Below are 12271 nucleotides of genomic sequence, written 5' to 3'. Positions count from 1 at the left end.
GTAGACAATTTATTAACACTTTACTTTTTAAGGCCTAGGATTGGTGAATGCACACATTAGTCCTAACAATGACAACAATTATGTGAGTGACCGGTCGTCTACTGATTACTGAGCACACACATACACCATGTCTGACAAGAGAGATTGGAGATTGCATTACGAAATGCTCACTTTTGATTTCTAATTTGTATAAACACATCCCCATCCAAGCAGGGTACACCATATTTGCTTCCTCTGAATGCGCATTTGGTTGCCTGGGCTAAGGGGCTTCATACACAATAGACAGCCATCTTTCCCAACTTCTCCATACACTAGAGTACTTGCTACGCCAACCGCTTCTGTGTTCTCTACAAGAGAGCCGCTGAAGACTCCTCTAGGGCTGGCTTATCCTACTGAGAACAAAGGGTTGGCAGTCCAAAACTGGACATGCCAGATCCTTAACTTCCTCGATATCATGTGCCGATATCGATAGGAGGCCTCCTGATGATTAAGCACGTTGGAGTAAAAAAAAAAAAAAAAAAAAAGGTAAGAAACATTAGGGGAGCACTGATCAGCAGTTGGTTTTTGGTTTTCTGGGAAACATGGCCAACTGTTCCAAGAGTCTTCAAACGTTCGAAGAGAACTATTGGTCGATCAGATTGGATGGACCAGGTTTACACTCATGATGCAACTAGTAGGTCTATTGTCCATGTGGTTGGACCTGCATCTATTGGACATTTATCCCTATCCCAGATGGGAACATTGTTTTTAAAGCTGAGCTTTCTGATATACTTTTTTTTAGCAAGGAAAACCTTGAATCCTTACAACCATCATCCCATCCCAAGTGTCGCCATCTTCCAAAGAGTACCTAACTAAAAGGTCCCCTTACACATTGGACCTACTGATATTGGAGGCATCAGCCCATAATCTAATGTGTATGGAGGCCACCCAGCTCTCACCAGGCAGATGATGTTGGGGTTAAATAAAGATGGGGCACTTTGAATTTTAACACCAGACTCGTTTGTTCTTTGGGAGATTAGCCACTGCCAGTGACTTCTGTCAGCTGTCTTCTCTGCTCTCCCTTTGAAAACACATGAACACTTGGCCGGGCTGAATGTTACGGTATATGGGGGAGTTAAGAAAGACAGCTGAAGACCGGATGGTCTGTACGCCATCAGATACCGTAGGAAATAACACATGAACATTAGCCACAAGGGGCGGACTTTTGTATTGAACCATCTAGAGCATGTTCAAAGGTCAATGCAAAGCAGGTGGAGACGTGGCATCATCACCTGTTTTGATTGGTGGATTCTGTGTTCCTCCGTTGTGCTGATAAGGAGCCTGCTGAAAACTCTTCCTGAAAGATCAGGAATTAGACACTATAAAAGTTTTAGCATCCAATGTAAAAATTGCAACATCTAATGAGGTTGAGCGAAGGTCTTTGTGAAGAAAGAGGGAGCAGGGAGAGAAACGTGGCATTGCCAATTGTGATTGGTGGATCTTGTGTCTTGTCTCTGCCGATAAGAAGCCCCCTGAAAACTCTTCCTGAAAGATCAGGAAGTTAGAGACTATAAAAGTTTTAGCTGCTAGTGTGAAATTTTCAGCATATAATGAGGTTATACGAAAAATAGTTGTGAAGAAAGAGGGAGCAGGGGGAAATGTGGCATCGCCTATTGTAATTGGTGGATCCGGTGTCCTGCCTCTGGTCATAAAGAGCCCGCTGAAAACTCTTCCTGAAATATCAGGAAATTAGAGACTACAGTGGGGCAAAAAAGTATTTAGTCAGTCAGCAATAGTGCAAGTTCCACCACTTAAAAAGATGAGAGGCGTCTGTAATTTACATCATAGGTAGACCTCAACTATGGGAGACAAACTGAGAAAAAAAAATCCAGAAAATCACATTGTCTGTTTTTTTTTCATTTTATTTGCATATTATGGTGGAAAATAAGTATTTGGTCAGAAACAAAATTTCATCTCAATACTTTGTGATATATCCTTTGTTGGCAATGACAGAGGTCAAACGTTTTCTGTAAGTCTTCACAAGGTTGCCACACACTGTTGTTGGTATGTTGGCCCATTCCTCCATGCAGATCTCCTCTAGAGCAGTGATGTTTTTGGCTTTTCGCTTGGCAACACGGACTTTCAACTCCCTCCAAAGGTTTTCTATAGGGTTGAGATCTGGAGAATGGCTAGGCCACTCCAGGACCTTGAAATGCTTCTTACGAAGCCACTCCTTCGTTGCCCTGGCGGTGTGCTTTGGATCATTGTCATGTTGAAAGACCCAGCCACGTTTCATCATCAATGCCCTTGCTCATGGAAGGAGGTTTGCACTCAAAATCTCAAGATACATGGCCCCATTCATTCTTTCATGTACCCGGATCAGTCGTCCTGGCCCCTTTGCAGAGAAACAGCCCCAAAGCATGATGTTTCCACCACCATGCTTTACAGTAGGTATGGTGTTTGATGGATGCAACTCAGTATTCTTTTTCCTCCAAACACGACAAGTTGTGTTTCTACCAAACAGTTCCAGTTTGGTTTCATCAGACCATAGGACATTCTCCCAAAACTCCTCTGGATCATCCAAATGCTCTCTAGCAAACTTCAGACGGGCCTGGACATGTACAGGCTTAAGCAGTGGGACACGTCTGGCACTGCAGGATCTGAGTCCATGGTGGCATAGTGTGTTACTTATGGTAGGCCTTGTTACATTGGTCCCAGCTCTCTGCAGTTCATTCACTAGGTCCCCCCGCGTGGTTCTGGGATTTTTGCTCACCGTTCTTGTGATCATTCTGACCCCACGGGGTGGGATTTTGCATGGAGCACCAGATCGAGGGAGATTATCAGTGGTCTTGTATGTCTTCCATTTTCTAATTATTGCTCCCACAGTTGATTTCTTCACTCCAAGCTGGTTGGCTATTGCAGATTCAGTCTTCCCAGCCTGGTGCAGGGCTACAATTTTGTTTCTGGTGTCCTTTGACAGCTCTTTGGTCTTCACCATAGTGGAGTTTGGAGTCAGACTGTTTGAGGGTGTGCACAGGTGTCTTTTTATACTGATAAGTTTAAACAGGTGCCATTACTACAGGTAATGAGTGGAGGAAAGAGGAGACTCTTTAAGAAGAAGTTACAGGTCTGTGAGAGCCAGAAATCTTGATTGCTTGTTTCTGACCAAATACTTATTTTCCACCATAATATGCACATTAAATGAAAAAAAAAAAAAACAGACAATGTGATTTTCTGGATTTTTTTTTCTTAGTTTGTCTCCCATAGTTGAGGTCTACCTATGATGTAAATTACAGACGCCTCTCATCTTTTTAAGTGGTGGAACTTGCACTATTGCTGACTGACTAAATACTTTTTTGCCCCACTGTATACAAAACCTAGCAGCCAGTGTGAAAAGTGCAAGATTATTACATTTCGTATTGTATTAAAGAAAAAAAACAAACATTACCAACATTTTTTTTTTATCTGACTTAAATAGGACATTTTCTGATGATAGTTTCCCTTGGACTTTTCAGAAACACCAAGGTTGGAAAACTCTGACCTGCGGGAGAAAAAGAATATGCCAACCTTGACGCGTGTCAGCTCAACTTCAGGAAGTTGGAGAAAGTTTCCTGAGTGCAAAATGGTCTTTTAATATTGCGGCACAATGAGAAATCTATCGGAGGACGCAACGAATCAATTATTACCGCACGCAATGAGAAAAAAGCTTTAAGGTGAATATTAATAATCCAGGTAAGGTGGACGTTAATTTTTTTTTAGTTTTTTTTGGCCTCTTATCTTTGCTCTTACCAAACGCCCCTTTTACCCTTCTAAAACTAATACATCCAAAAAAAAAAAATCCTATAACTGGCTACTTTGAAATCATTAATTATATTCAGCGCAAGAGACGTAGCCGCCTGTCTCCGCTGGGATTCGAACCGTGAACCTTGGAGGTGTTAAGTGAACACGCTGCTTTTCTCAGCACACCGCCCGAGATGCTTTTAAGTACTCTGTTTATCACTTCTGACATAAATAAATGAGAAAAAAATCAGACCTTTTGAAGAAGAAAAACTTCATCTAATATTGTTAATTAGCCATGACAAACGATGAAATAACATTGTAAATCTTTCATAGAAACAGCGACTCGATTTTAATTACACACATTCATAATTTAGCAAACAACATCTTACTTGAGCAGGAGAGTACACTACTCCGGGCTCTAGACAGATGCAATGACTACCGCTACGTAGAGTTGCCATTCTCGCCTTCTCCTCTTTTTTTGTTCCCTTTGTTCTTCGCGGACACCCAGGCGAGGTATTTTACTTGATAAGTATCTTTCTAAAGTTATTTATCGAACAATGGGAGGATGACAAAAAAAAAACTTTTGTAGTCTCAAACATCAACACATTGCACCAGTGTCGGGCTTTCTTTTTTTTTTTCTCCCATTGTGCCAGCCATAAGAGAAGAAAAAAACTCACAACATAATAATACTGTAGATTTCCTCCGTAATTATTTCAGGAGATAGAGAGATAACGTTGTGCAGTTGTACAATACATAGAAGGAAATTATCTAATATCCCCGATCTGCTGGGAATAATATCAAGGTGGAGATCTTATACACTCCACGTAGATCTGCCGGGAGAAAGCAGATTAACTGTTAAGACAACGCCCGGAGTGTTTAGAAGGTGACTCAAAAGTAGATTTTGGAAGACTTTTGGATGAAGAGGCATCCATATTTTGAATGTCCTGAGTGTCTAAATAATGTCTGCTTGTGTCCAGAACAGCGGAACTCATCTATACGGGTTGAGTCTGGAGTTACAACTTGATTGGGCTCTGTCCACAAATGCGTTGACTCCTCAATGACCAAAGCTCTGGTCAAAATTGCTAGACAAAATAGAGTAGAACAACATGCTGAACAAATTTTTCTCCAGAAAACGTTGAGACACCAGGACAGAACCTCAACACAGCCCATTAGTCACCATGACGGAAACTCTGTAGACCCCCATTAGATACCATGACAGAAACTCAGACCCCATTAGCCACCAGAATAGAACTTCAACAGAACCCATTAGACACCATAACAGAAACTCTGTTGTAGACCCCATTAAACACCATGACAGAAACACAGTAGATCACCAGGACAGAACCTCACCAGACTCCATTAGACACCTTGACAGAACTCTGTAGACCCCATTAGACACCAGGACAGAACCTCAACAGACTCCATTAGACATAATGATGAAAACTCTGTAGACCCCATTAAACACCAGGACAGAACCTCAACAGACCCCATTAGACACCATGACGGAAACTCTGTAGACCCCATTAGACACCATGAGAGAAACTCCGTAGACCCCATTAGCCACCAGGATAGAAGTTCAACAGACTCCATTAGACACCATAACAGAAACTCTGTTGTATACCCCATTAAACACCATGACAGAAACTCAGTAGACCCCATTAGACACCAGGATAGAACCTCACCAGACTCCATTAGACACCTTGACAGAACTCTGTAGACCCCATTAGACACCAGGACAGAACCTCAACAGACTCCATTAGACATAATGATGAAAACTCTGTAGACCCCATTAAACACCAGGACAGAACCTCAACAGACCCCATTAGACACCATGACGGAAACTCTGTAGGCCCCATTAGACACCATGAAAGAAACTCAGTAGACCCCATTAGATACTAGGACAGAACCTCAACAGACCCCATTATATACCTTGACAGAACCTCAACAGACCCCATTAAACACCATGATGGAAACTGAGGCCCTATTAGACACCAGGAAGGAACCTCCCTCAACAGATCCCATTAGACTCAAGAAGGAACTTCAACAGACCTCATTAGACACCATGATGGGAACTGAACACAGCCCATTAGGGCCAATATCACCTGTCAGGCATCGTTGGTGTCCATCATGTAAAAGGGGCAATTTGGCTATTCTCACGTCTACATTAAGAGGTGAGCGGTGTCAGTGATGTCACATCTACAAATATCATCCAACACCAGCTGGCAAATAATTGTAGACATGACATCACGGACTCATCTCACCTGTTGCTTTAGATGCGAGCTGACCCAGATTATAATCTTTAGGATCTTGTGCAGAACAATAGAAATTATTAACGTACAGTCTTATACACGGGAATAGATCTAAGTTGTAGCCACCAGGCAGAGTGGCAGGAATGGCGCTGATTCTATAAAGCCAATTTAAGGCTATGCTGACATATCCATTGGTTATTTCAATTTTTGGATCCATTTTTGGGATGAGAAAAATGGAAAAAATATGTTACACTACAAGATCCATTCACTTGAATGGGGCAGAAATGTCCTAGAATGTCTTTAGGTTTTTGTATGGCTTGCAGCTAAAGAAGTCTGCAGAACTTTTCTGTCTGGCCACAACTTTTCTAACCTCGAAGCCTACGGGAATGTTGTTAATTTGTTATGCCGTCCAGCTCTACAGGGGATGCAATGTAATAAATCTAAAGGGGATGCAATTACTTTGGATCATCCTCTGTGGATTTTGTCTGTGCATATCCAACCACCCCAGTGGATTTTACGATTTATTTTTCACCCCTTTTAATGTAGCATGGGTGAAATCTGCAAATCTGTGGCACGTTTTGCAGCAACTGAATACTTCAATAGCTTAGACAGACTGCGGACAAAGGGGTCATTGTATTAAGGAGTGACTTACAACATTTTTAGGGGACTCTAACATGCTCAATATTTTGGAACTCTTCTTAACTGTGGCCCAATGGGGCTCTGCACACGGTAGGTGCTCAACAAGGGTTTTCGGAGAGAGATGTTGACCGATACGTGACCACCTGTATGAAAAGAAAGCCGTAGATACTGTTCATAGGATTCATGGATTTCTAAGTTAAACCTGGACATTAAAAAATCTGACACACTTCACAGACATGAGGCTCGAGAAGTCCGCCCTCCCTATAACTCTTTTGTCTGATCCTATCATATAAGGTTGGATATCATTGGGAAACTCTTGTACATTTCAATGGAGATGAATAAATAGTCCCAAACCAGGCTGCTTACAAACCGCGCAACCATGAAAAGGACTAAGTTAATTCCGAGGAGGCAACTCGAAATAAGTGTGTAAAATGTAATAAGAGGCGCATTTGACAAATGGGGAAAGAGCGCGGGAGACGATTTGGGTCACTGATACGATAAGGATGATGTATGGATCTATGAATGTATATGTATCGTACTTTATAAACACTTCCATTGTCTAAGAGGACAAAATTCATATGTAAATTGAAAGAACCAAAACCAGTAATCTGTTTTTCAAGCTGAAGATCACAATTCTCCGCTAGATCGAGCAGTCTCCAGCTTCTGTAGAGCAGAACATAGAAACTAAGATTTACTGTGTATTCCAACGGGATGGAAAATTAGACTGGAAAGTTGGAAAATCTCAGATCTCGACATTTATGGCCACTGATGGCATCACAAGTGTTTGCATAAAGAAGGGTTTATAATGATGCAAATATCATTTATAGGGCTGGGTGTAGATTGTAGGTAGGATCTAACATCAACTGCACCATTGGGGAAAAATTAAAAGGTTTTGGGGTTTTTTTTGTTTGTTTGTTTTTTTTTTGTTTTTTTTTTTTTACAGATGTTTCAACTATCTGGACGCCATTCCTGTCTATATAAGTGGATAGATGCTAATTCTTAGATCAGTGTGGGCTCCAAAAATTGCCACAGCAAGGGACTTATTCTCCATTGGCTCCAAGATCACGTCCAGGAGGATTGGAAAGGATCAGCGTGTCATGCATTCAATCTGACGCGTCATTCAAAGATAGCCAAGCACGGTGCTGCGCTCGACTGTCTACGGCGCCATAGATTTATAATGGGGAAAAATGGTGCATGTGTGATCAACTAATCCATGCAACTCCTCCTGGAAGCAGTCTCGGGGGAAAAGGGAGAATAGGTGGTGACTTGTGATGAACGAGCATGCTTGGATATTGTCTTATCCGAGCAGACTTGGGTGTTATCCGAGTATCTTGAGCGTGCTTGAGTAATATGGTAATCTTCGCATGTGTTGCAGCTGTCGAGCGGCCGCGAATCATGCAGCCATGGGGACTCGAATGTATTATTTGAGCACGCACGAGATACTCGGATACCACCATATCCGAGCACGCTCGCTCAGAACTAGTGTTGACAAGTCCCAAATTGTGGAGATCAATATTGTGGCTCAGTGGTGGGACCTAAAGCAATGTAATTTATGTAGACTGGATTAATCTTTTAAAGGGGGAATCCAAAGAAAAAATGAATGGAATAGATTAATAAGGTAAAAAATGAATAGTTTTTGCTCTTAATTTAATCCTGTTGCTACCAAGTACTTTTTTTCTTTTAAATCCTCAGTGTTTCAAGAGATATAGACCTTTTTATTTAATGGTACTTTGTATACTCTTTTACCGAGGGGGCGGTGCTCACTAGAGCCTCTGGGGCGTGTCTTAAGGATCCTCTGGGGCATGTCTTTAGGTTGCTCTGCATAGTTACTATATAAGCAATGGTAGCACTAAATAAAAAGGTCCGATCTCTGGAAATTTATGGTGAATTTGAAAAAAACAAAAACATGGAATACTTGGGAAATGGCAGGAATAAAAGAGGAGCAAAAACTGATTATTTTCAACCCGGTGATTGGTCCTATTTCTGGAGAGAGGGGGTATAAAATTAGAGTTTATTTTCCTTGTTTTTTTGTTCCAAGAAACAGCACCACTCTTGTCCATGGGCCCAATATTGCCACCAAATTTTATCGGACTCTTAGGCTGAACTCAAATGTCCATATATCACGATACTAGTACAGGCCGCGATGCATGGACTGGCCACGGATCTCCTGACACGAACTTGGCAACATGAGTCTTTTCTGAGTTTTAGAGCAGAAACTCTCTAAAAATCCTCTTCAAAAACTCAAAACTCCTCAAATACATGGAATTTCAGCTCAGTCTATCCTCCGAAAACTCAAGCATGAACACTCCCTTAGGCCACGTTCACACGATCAAGTATTTGGTCTGTATTTTACATCAATAAATGTAAGTCAAAACTAGGAGTGGAACAACCAGAGGAAAAGTATAATAGAAACACACCACCAATTCTGTATTTATCACCCACTCCTGGTTTTGGCTTACAAATACTGATCTCAAATACTGACCAAATACTGAACGTGTGAACATGGCCTAAAACAAAGTTTATGAAAAAGTTTATAAAAAAAAAAAAAAAAAAAAAAGCAGGTCCTCTAATCTTATACAAATCTTTACATTTCTCTGAAATCTAAGCGCAATTATAGATGATATTTTAAATAAAATGGCTTAAAATATCGAAATAAAACTTCAATTACCGTATATTAGCTACTTTGTACCACTTTGAGAAAATTATATGATTTTTTCGACTGTTACTTTCCAGGAGTCACAGAGTGTCAGGACTGTCTAGGACCATGAAGTTACAGCCTATAAAGCTACAGCCTATAAAGCTACAGCATACAAAGCTACAGCATACAAAGCTACAGCCTATAAATATAAGTTGGTAATGTATCAAATCAATGAAAATAAAATTGTTACTATGTAAACAGTTGGCGCTAGATCCTAATAATGATAACACATTTTGCAGGAGAACGCGGACTCTGAAATGATCGTGCGTCTGCCATCAGTGCCGAGGTTAATACCGAGGCTTTCCACATTACAGAAAGGCAGGATATAAAAGTATACAGGACGCATTGTCCATGAAAGTTTAGAAGAATCTATGTTGCCAAACTGCGCTCCCCACCCAGTTACCAAACACAGGATACAAGTTTTTCTGTTTACTTCTCACAATTGAATGCTCACAAAAAAGGTCTCTGCTCGGCTCTGTTGACAGGTCAGTAGCCAGTGTTAAAATACTGAAATATCCTGATAAAACTTGCAGTTCGGCTCCCCTCCCTTAAGCGCCTGTCAAAGGTCTGTTTTCCTTTCTTGGGTTACTCCCTACTGCCTAACATAAACTGTCATATTGCGAGAGGACAATGTGGCAGGTTGTTCTTTGGCTTCTGGTAACCTAGGTTGGAGAATTTCTAATTCATGCCGACACTGTAATTTTCAAAAGGACGGACTTCTTAAAGGGCAGTGCACCCAGATCTTTTTAAAGGGAATGTATCACCTACATTATGTGTTTTACTAATTGGAAGTAGATATTGAAACCTATACAGTTTTATATATATAAGTATATATATATATATATATATATATATATATATATATATATATATATATATATATATATTCTGTATGGGGCGGCCATGCTGCTGGAACTTCTGCTCTACTTTGTACAGAAATATGTTTAGCCACACCTGTGGAACATGGGAACCGGTAGCCTGGAGATGACTTATTGAATTGTATGGAAAAGTGTTTGTGAGCATGCTCAATGACCTGTGCAGAGAGGGGGAGGAGGCGAGCTGTGAGATCGCTGTTGTGTGACAGGTGAATCCTGTGTCGTGTGATACCTTTCAACGTAAACCTGTGTGCGACGTTTAAAGAGATGATTGTACCGAAGTGATCTCGGCAAAGAGAGAGAAAAACAAAGAATCCTGAAATGTTGCAGTTCTCAAAAACAAATAAAACATGAAAAATTATAATAAACATGAACAGCAATTAAATATATTTAATATAAAAACCTGATTTAAATAATGTTTTTGGATTATATTTTTAAGAGGATTGAACCAATATTCAATAGCTAGCGGTCCGACCACTGGGACCACCACTAATCACAAGAACAGAGCTTGGCAGAGCTACCCCTGAATAAAGGAGAGGTCGACCATGTTTACCTCCACTTACTCCATTCCTTATCGGACGCAAGTGATAGCCAAGTGCAACATTCGGCTATTTCCAACAGTCTGATAGAATGAAAGAAGCGGAGTTGTGAATGCTCGACCTCTGCTTCACTCAGTCAGAACTTTTCAGACCCTTCTTCCTAGGATTGTTGGAGATATCCCAACCATAAGATCAGGAAGTTATCCCCTATCCTATCGATAAAGAGACTGTAGAATTTATCCTCTAACATAAATGCCCTACATAGCTTAAACTGAATTGTGCCGAGGAATTTGAACAACCCTCACCCCCAACTCTCAAAAAATGGGGGAGAAGACTTCTTTTTTGCAGACGACGTGGTATTTGGAAAGTGTCTAATTATGTACATACTGCCTAATATGTCCTTCAATAGGTGTCCAGATAACTCTAGTCCATGGGCCATGCTGGAGTTTAACCGAAAAGAGGTCCCAATAAGTTGATCTTTATTATGCAGCCATATAGTAAAGGTCTGTGTAAAGTAGGCAAGGTGAAACTATATTATACTATAGGTAATGAAGTTATATTCTCAAGTCCATATGCCTTCAATAGCTGTTGGCAAATAACTATCTTTCCCGACTCCCTTATACACATGCGTGCTTGAGTTTGCTTGGCGTTTGAGTGTTTTTCAAAGGTTGAAGGAAGTTAGTTGCTGCCGGACTCGGCTTTTCACCCCTGAAAGCCAAAGGATCAGGCATTAAAAATTAACATGTTTGATCGTCTGTCGTCGGAGAGTCAGAAGACCCTTATACACATTCACAGCTGGAATTAACCGGATCGTCCGATTTTTCGGTAAGGGTTATGTAGGCCTTAAATCTCACAGATCCTCACAAGCAGAAAAAAAATGCTCAACAAGCCACATGAAACACAAATAAAGCAAAGTCAACTAGGAAAGAAGAAAATGTGAGTCTCCATTCTACCGGGTAAACCAGCCATGCATTCAAAATTCAAAGGAATTGCATATTTAACAATGGAGGTCAAGGAAGAGAGACCTGAAACACACTACTAATTGGGCGAGAGACCTCACAGCCAAACAACAAACCTAGACCCTAATTATCAACTACGACAGCTGCATGGTTTCCCCATAACTCGGCACTGTCTTCTCGTACTCCATGCTGATTCATCTTACTGTAAACGTACAACTCTAGGATAGAAGCCGTTCCATGATGGACATGTGGGCTATCAGTGACTGTAATTCCCTAGCGCTCCCGGCACAGGAAAAGTAAGATGATAACAGAGGACTGTAAAGTACGGCTCTATAGATGTTGAAGGATGCATTTAATCAACTGCCTGCCCTGAACATGACAAGATGTAGGATAGATGCTGAAGACATCTGGAATATAAAGAGTTCTGGCTCGAATTCTCCTTTACACTGGGTAAACTCTGCCTGCTGCCGTGGCTCAGTACACAAGTAACCATGCTAAAGGACCCCATACACAATAGGCAGCTGGCATTCGAACAATGGTTTGGCCAATCATT

The 12271-nt window shown here is 41.0% G+C and overlaps 1 protein-coding gene across 17 annotated transcripts in view; it reads right to left on the bottom strand.

Moving 5' to 3' along the window:
- The window catches only part of FOXP1 (forkhead box P1), a 794287-nt gene that overhangs the window by 107040 nt on the left and 674976 nt on the right, over positions 1-12271 (bottom strand). The window lies entirely within an intron of this gene.

This window comes from Dendrobates tinctorius, unplaced genomic scaffold (genome assembly GCF_039654945.1).
Source record: "Dendrobates tinctorius isolate UK_male_01 unplaced genomic scaffold, ASM3965494v1 ptg000027l, whole genome shotgun sequence".
NCBI lineage: Eukaryota > Metazoa > Chordata > Amphibia > Anura > Dendrobatidae > Dendrobates > Dendrobates tinctorius.
This window is presented reverse-complemented; position numbering and strand designations above follow the sequence as displayed.